At 34.3% G+C, this 6868-nt stretch overlaps 1 long non-coding RNA gene across 1 annotated transcript; it reads right to left on the minus strand.

Annotated features, from left to right (window-relative positions):
* Window positions 1-444: 444 nt before the first annotated feature.
* LOC135844468 (uncharacterized) lies at window positions 445-4920 on the minus strand. Its single transcript, XR_010558538.1, has 5 exons — window positions 2373-4920; window positions 2036-2305; window positions 1722-1960; window positions 1522-1651; window positions 445-1009 (listed from the first exon to the last, which is right to left on the minus strand). It is a non-coding gene; the product is annotated as an uncharacterized LOC135844468 (long non-coding RNA).
* Between the last annotated feature and the right edge of the window lie 1948 nt (window positions 4921-6868).

The following is a 6868-nucleotide window of genomic DNA, read 5'->3' on the forward strand; positions in this document are numbered from 1 at the left end:
AGCGCCTTGTGCATCACTTATCACCAGCCTACCTTTCGATTCACTGATGAATTCATTGCTATTAAAATCATACGAAAATATTTTACCATACAAATACACACGTGATCCGCACAACCAAATACTATCAACTGACAATACTGGCAACTCCGTCGAAAAATGGCGTTTTATCCTCCTAGCGGGCTAGGGTGAAACTAAATGTTACCATCAACTACCCCAAGCATCTGATTTGCTTATTCAAATTTTGCGGACGCGCGAGATTCAAACCAGTTATAAACCAACCAATCAGAGCATTTTTGATAAGAGTTGGTTTTAACCCTGGTCGTTCAGATCGCGCTAATACCGTGACAGAAACGCTCAATGTATTTTAAATGGAGTTGCCAGTATTGTCAGTTGATAGTATTTGGCACAACACAACAAAAATGTTGAAAGAATACTAAAATGCTGTAAAATTTTAATATGGTTTTATTTAATTAAAATTTCTCTACTTACTGGAAAAAGACAAACTTATAAAACCACATTTTAAAAACTTAACGAATAAATCCATTTTTTGGCATCTCAACGTGGCAATTCCAATATGACTCTGCGAAAGGATTGTATTTGTAGTGCCTGCACAGTCTCCATTAATGGAAGTACATATATGTTTGTTGTGGGTTTGGTTGTGAGAGTGAATGAAGCAGATATAGGCAGGGGACGAAAAATTTGACCAATGGTTTCCCATTATTTTCTGGAAGTCTTTTAGACTTTCAAGTGCTTCTGCTAACTTTATTTGTTGATTTATGCGAGTTTCTTCTTGAATTGCTCCACGCCTTTTCTGTAAGTGTGAAATATGTTCTTGAAGGCTGACGTGAGATTTGTTCGAAGTACCTAACTCGAACATTTTCTCGACAAAGTTGAGAATTTTGCTGAGTTATTTCGATCTTGTCAGGATCTGGTGGGAGAATTGTTTTTCTGATTGATGCAGTTCAATCCAGCTTCGCAAAATCAAAAGCACCCAGTCTCCTTTCACATCCTGAATAGCAAAATAGAATTGTCAAGAAGGGAAAAATTGTAACGATTCTTCGGTTAGAGAGAAAAAAAAAATACATAATTAAATAGTTTAATAAATAGAAAATTGAATTGAATCAACATTTAAAATGTTTAATTTTGATGAAAAGATATTTGAACTAGAAAAATAAAAAAATGATGATAATAATCTTAACAAAATAATAAATGAAACAAAAAAATTTCATTCTTGCCTTTTTCTGCAAAAAGAGAATAAGAAAAGTACCTGAAAAGAGAAAGAATAATTCGTCGAGATTTCTTTTACTTAACAATCCATGAAAGATGCAAAATTAAATGACTATGAATATAGCAGATGCAAAAATTGGTATCAACCTTTTCGTTGGTCGAAAACTTGAAATGATAAAATTTGTATTATACATACTTTGGATGAGTATGGTATGGTGAATTGTTCCAGAGATTAATTTTCAGATATATACCTATGATGAAGTGCTTATTGTACATTTATAAGATGAAACTTACTTCAGCTCCATGATGTGCGTAGTGTGCTTTTCAGCGAAAACCTGATACACATAATTTTCGCTGGTGTCCGACATAAGGATGAAAGGTGGACATACTGTTGAACCCTCCACCTGGCCTTCCCAGCGGAAATCTGAAAAAAAATCAGACACCAGTTTCAAATACTACTCTTGCATACCTACTACTATCTGTGAAAAATTTACCAGATGCCTATTTTAATCCGGTGCGAACGATTTTATTCTTGTATGGCTAGTCCGCGGTTATCGTCGGGCTTATATCTGGTTTGGGGTTTTCCTCTGCATTTGTAACCATTTCATTTATTTTTTTTACGCCGATCGGAACCGCGTGAAGTTCTTTAATGTCATTTTCGTCAATTTTCATTATGTTATCTACTGCGATCCCCTCAATACCTGTGAGCTTTCGGGCTGGCTGCGTGCTTAATCTGTATGAAACAAAAATTGGTCAGAATACAATATAAATTAGCTTTTTATAAACTAAAAATTTTGTTAATACTCACTTTTCCAAAAGATTGGCGTACTGGTCGGCGCATCGTAAATGCGCATCTCTATTTTCGGTATAGTATTTTTTGAGGATATCTGCGCGGCACTTCTACCCAAAAAGATGCTATTCAGATTTTCGCGCCTATATCCCAGCATCCGTGGGTTGGCTGGCAATTTCACGATCGGGGGATCATAATCAACTCGATAATGACGTAGTCTTGGTAACGAGATCATATTTTTCGAGTTATTTTTATTGAAATGAGAAGTAACAATTTTTTGGCAATTTGCTAAAAAGGGAGAAGTTTTGTCGTTTTTCTCAAACAAAACAAGAATTTTTAACATAATTTGGCATACCTATGTTCGCGTTGAATGTTCGTAGCAACCGTAATGCAGGGTGAGGAAATTACGCATCACTTGATGTTTCGCTGGATAGTCGACGCATTTGGTCGACTTGTTCAGTCGTTATATCATTTTCCAGGTCCGTCGCCTGCGAAGTACTGGTAGCAGCAGAGCTTTGGTTGCTTGGTGTTGGTCTGTGAAATGGTTTTAACCACTTGAGTGAAAATAGACGTACACGCAATTACGAGGGGGGCTTCATTCGAATGAATTCAAAATTTTCCAAATTCGAAATGGGTTCTTTTAAAGTTCCAGAAAGTTCAGCGAGTACCTATCTTATGGTTTCAGTAAACCTCCACTATTTTCATTTCTAAATTGGGATTTCATAGGCAGTGGCTTACGATTTCCATTTTAAATAAAATATTAACACAATAACATTTAATAACAAACAAAAAACGAAATTAAATATATTACGAATCGAAAATCATACAAGAAATGAACAAACTGTAGGGAAAAAAATTGAGAAAATTGGAATGGAAAATAAGTTGTCATAGTCGCAGCTAAAAACCTTTAATAAGGTTCACTTGAAATTATGATACGCAAGCCAAATTGCTCTCTGAAAAACACATTTGCAGTGTTCTGCTACCTCAGCACGTTTAGCTTTCTTGCATTAATTTTCCTTTCCTCCTTGTAGGTGTGTTTTTGCGTAGCATTTTTTATAAATTTTTTGTAGGTATTTATTGGATAATTTTTTTGGGAAATTTTCGTGATATTTGCTTTTTTTTGAACAAATTTTACATAATTTTGAAATAATTATTATGCATATTTCATCAAATTTTCGATATGTTTGTAGCCTATTTTCATGGAACCATTTTGCAATTTTCACAGTTTCGGTGATGGCATTTCGCGGTGATATATTTAGTTGCCGGCGGGAGTTTTTTGTTCGGTAACGTCTTTTATACTGCGCTGATGGTAAACATGTGGACATGTTTCGTTCCACACTATATCTTGGTTCGGCTCAAAGCCATCGCCGCACCTCTCGCACATAGGAACAGGGATGTTTTTTTATCAATGTGTCGAGTATAAATTCTCATAAGTTGTTCCATTCGCTTTGGAAATTTCTCACACGCGTTCGGTTGCAACTTCTCGAAATCACTTGAAATCTGGACTGAAAAATTGAAAAAGAGCGTGATCTTGCAATACCAATTGAGCAATACCTCTCGCATGGATGTTGCCCATGATGAGAATGTTACATGCGAAAATTGCGCAAAAACTTGGTCCAAATTCGCCATCGGATGATAATCCTTCACAGCGAGAGCACCTATACAAAAATATAAATTAATATAATAAATTTAACACACACATATTTTAATAATCAACATATTTATACTTACCAGTCTGGTCCACTAGCAGAACATTTCGTACTTCACTTTTTTCATCCTACGTCTTATGAATATTTCCGATTTTATGAACAATGACTGATGTTTTTAGGGTGTACCCCACATTCTCGTGGACACTTGAAATCGATGTGGTTTATCTGTAACCCTCGTGAACCGCGTATTTACACAAAAACAATTGGAAAACATTTTATTACGTTAATCGTTTACATCGATGATTTTCTTGTAACTGGTAATAATTCTCAGGCAATTGATGAATTCATTGCTATCTTGTCAAAGCGTTTTGAAACTAAAAATGTAGTATTTCCAAAAATGTTTGGTAGTACTGAAGTTGAAAAACGTTGAAAATTTTCTCATTTACATCAAAATTCGTATACTAATTCAATATTCGAAAAATTCTAGTTGTATCACCTTTTGAACATTATGCCTCCATGAACATCAGACCCATTACATACAGCTATTCTGTAATCTTTCAATTGATCTTGAAATTTTGTGAGGGCTTGAATACTTCCAACACTTGAATCAATGTTGACCACGTGCACTTGGGCATAATTTCTGAGCGCACAACTTTCGGTAATCACGATTTTTTTGTATAATAAGATCATAGTGATTCCGGGCATTATCGCTTGGAGTTAGATGTAAATTAGCTATCGGTAAATTGACAACTCAAGACGGACTGAAAAAAATGATCGATCGAATTTTAAACATTACTCACCTTGACTCGAGTCAGACATAAATAGTCCACAATACTCACTCTAAAGTAATTACTCCTATCCAACAGAACCTATTCAACTTTAATCGAAGTCGGAATAAAACATCACGATCCCCATAGAGAATTTCATCTTGAAAACAGAATGAGAAAATTCGACTGAAAATTGTGAATGAGTTTTCACAAAGAAATGCAAATTTCCACTCAGGAATGGGTGTAATGTGATTCGAGAAATTTCTGATAAAAATTCAAAACGTGAAAGAAAATTGACGCATTTTCTGCACGAGTCCCGGAACTTTGCAATTAGTGGATTGTGATAGCTTGAAATGATATAAATAGGGTTAAATACAGAGTGGCGCATAAGTCAGTATTCCGAAGTTTTTCGTAAATAAATCAAAAACTAAGCATCCTAGAAAAAAACTAATGACATTATGTCGATTGGAAATTTAATTCTCTACAATTTTCCTCGACTCCATTTTTCCGTAGAGTGCTTTTTTCCGCCTCCAGACTGATTTTTATGAAACGCAGTTTGCAAATTTTTCAAAAGTATTTCAAAAATTCACAAACTGTTTCATAAAAATCGGTCTGGAGGCGGAAAAAAGCACTCTACGGAAAAATGAAGTCGAGGAAAATTGTAGAGAATTAAATTTCCAATCGACATAATGTCATTGGTTTTTTTCTAGGATTCTTAGTTTTTGATTTATTTACGAAAAACTAAACTTGAAAATCGGAATACTGACTTATGCGCCACTCTGATAGTTATTTGAGGATAATGGGATTGTTGGAGATAATACTGGGTAAAGGTGTAAGGTCTTGATGATAGAATATACTCCTAGGAATATTTCTATTACGGTATACCAAATGTACAACAAGCTCAAGGGAGGTCGTAGGTAGTACTCTGTATACCATTACATAACTAAATAATATATCGAATAAGAACGCCTGTCAGATGCAATTACCAATATATTTAGCTGATAAATTACACTCTTTATGGTAATACAAAGACTAATTAATACAAGAAGTATACTTGAGTCTCAGCTGGGTTTAGTTGCGTTGAACTACAGATGAATCAATAACTGATAATAAAGATAATTGAATTCAGGATGCTTATTAGGTAGTAGTTGAGGCAATCACGAGGATTCATATCTTTGGTAACAGATTTGTCGATCAATTTATCTATGGCTTTTTTAAAATTTTTAATCTAGTAAATGCGATTTGTATACGAACCTCTGAAGGTTTTTTGAAAATGATCCCTGGATTTTCTTTTTTGAGATTTCCTTTAAATGTAGCAGTCGCTGTGACCACCTATGTTAAGAATTTTTTGATGACTTAGAATACGTCATTGAATCCCTCAACTTCTTCATCTGTGTTTCAAAATTTGTATGTAACTGCTGTAGAAAAAGATGCATTCAGAAGTTCTTGGCGGAATTTTAGTCAATAAGCTGAACATGATTATTAAGCAGGAAGCACACTCAGATGCATTGTTTATTCTACCTGCAGTATTAGCGATGCTAGTCAAATTAATTTTTCGGATAGTTTCTACGATTTCTGGTACCAAGACAGAGGTATACGAAAAACCAATGATGATTTCGAAATATTTTTTTGGATGAGAAAACAATATAAGTTTTCTCAATAAAAAAAAAAAAATGGAAAGTAGGTAGGTACTCGTACTAAAAAATATCGATTTATACACTATTGAAAAAAAAAGCTCAAGGCTGGATTTCATCTTCTCGTATCTTTCATCTCAAAACCCAAAATGCATCAGAAATGAAGACATGGCGGCACTACTGGTTTACTTTGGAGTCCAGGAGCTGAATATTTAGAAGGCGATCCATTTTACATAATTTACAAGTGCGAGAAAATCTTTCTGCATTACTAGTAGATTGATTTTAATTAATCGCCAAGAATCTATATCAAAATCTTAAAAACTCGGTTGCTTATAGCTACCTGCTGCATACCTACAACTACATGTATGTTTTATAGTTTGGAAGCTGGACTTTTTCAAAAAATTGATACTCCGGCGCTTCAAATTCGTTTAATGATTGCGGATGATCCAGAACGGTACACGAACATGCCGATTTGAAGACGTATAAGTATTTTGCTGAATTAATTTCTATTGCAATGTTAGCCACGTTTTATTACTTCAATCAATTGCGGGAATTATTTAAACGAAGATTCGCCACATTTATGAATTCTTTCATGAAATTGGTTGTGAATTCTGGTACTACTCTTTTTCAACTGCGCAAACATCAAATTGTTGAATCCTATAAATCATGAGTGAGGTTTCGTAAAATAATAGAAGAATAATTATAAGTAATGCATAAAATTAAATTGAATTGAATGAATATTTCCAATATTGAATTTATCAAATACATTATAAATCAAATTAACGTCGAGTTGCGTAGGTT

Source organism: Planococcus citri, chromosome 4, assembly GCF_950023065.1.
Source record: "Planococcus citri chromosome 4, ihPlaCitr1.1, whole genome shotgun sequence".
Classification (NCBI taxonomy): domain Eukaryota; kingdom Metazoa; phylum Arthropoda; class Insecta; order Hemiptera; family Pseudococcidae; genus Planococcus; species Planococcus citri.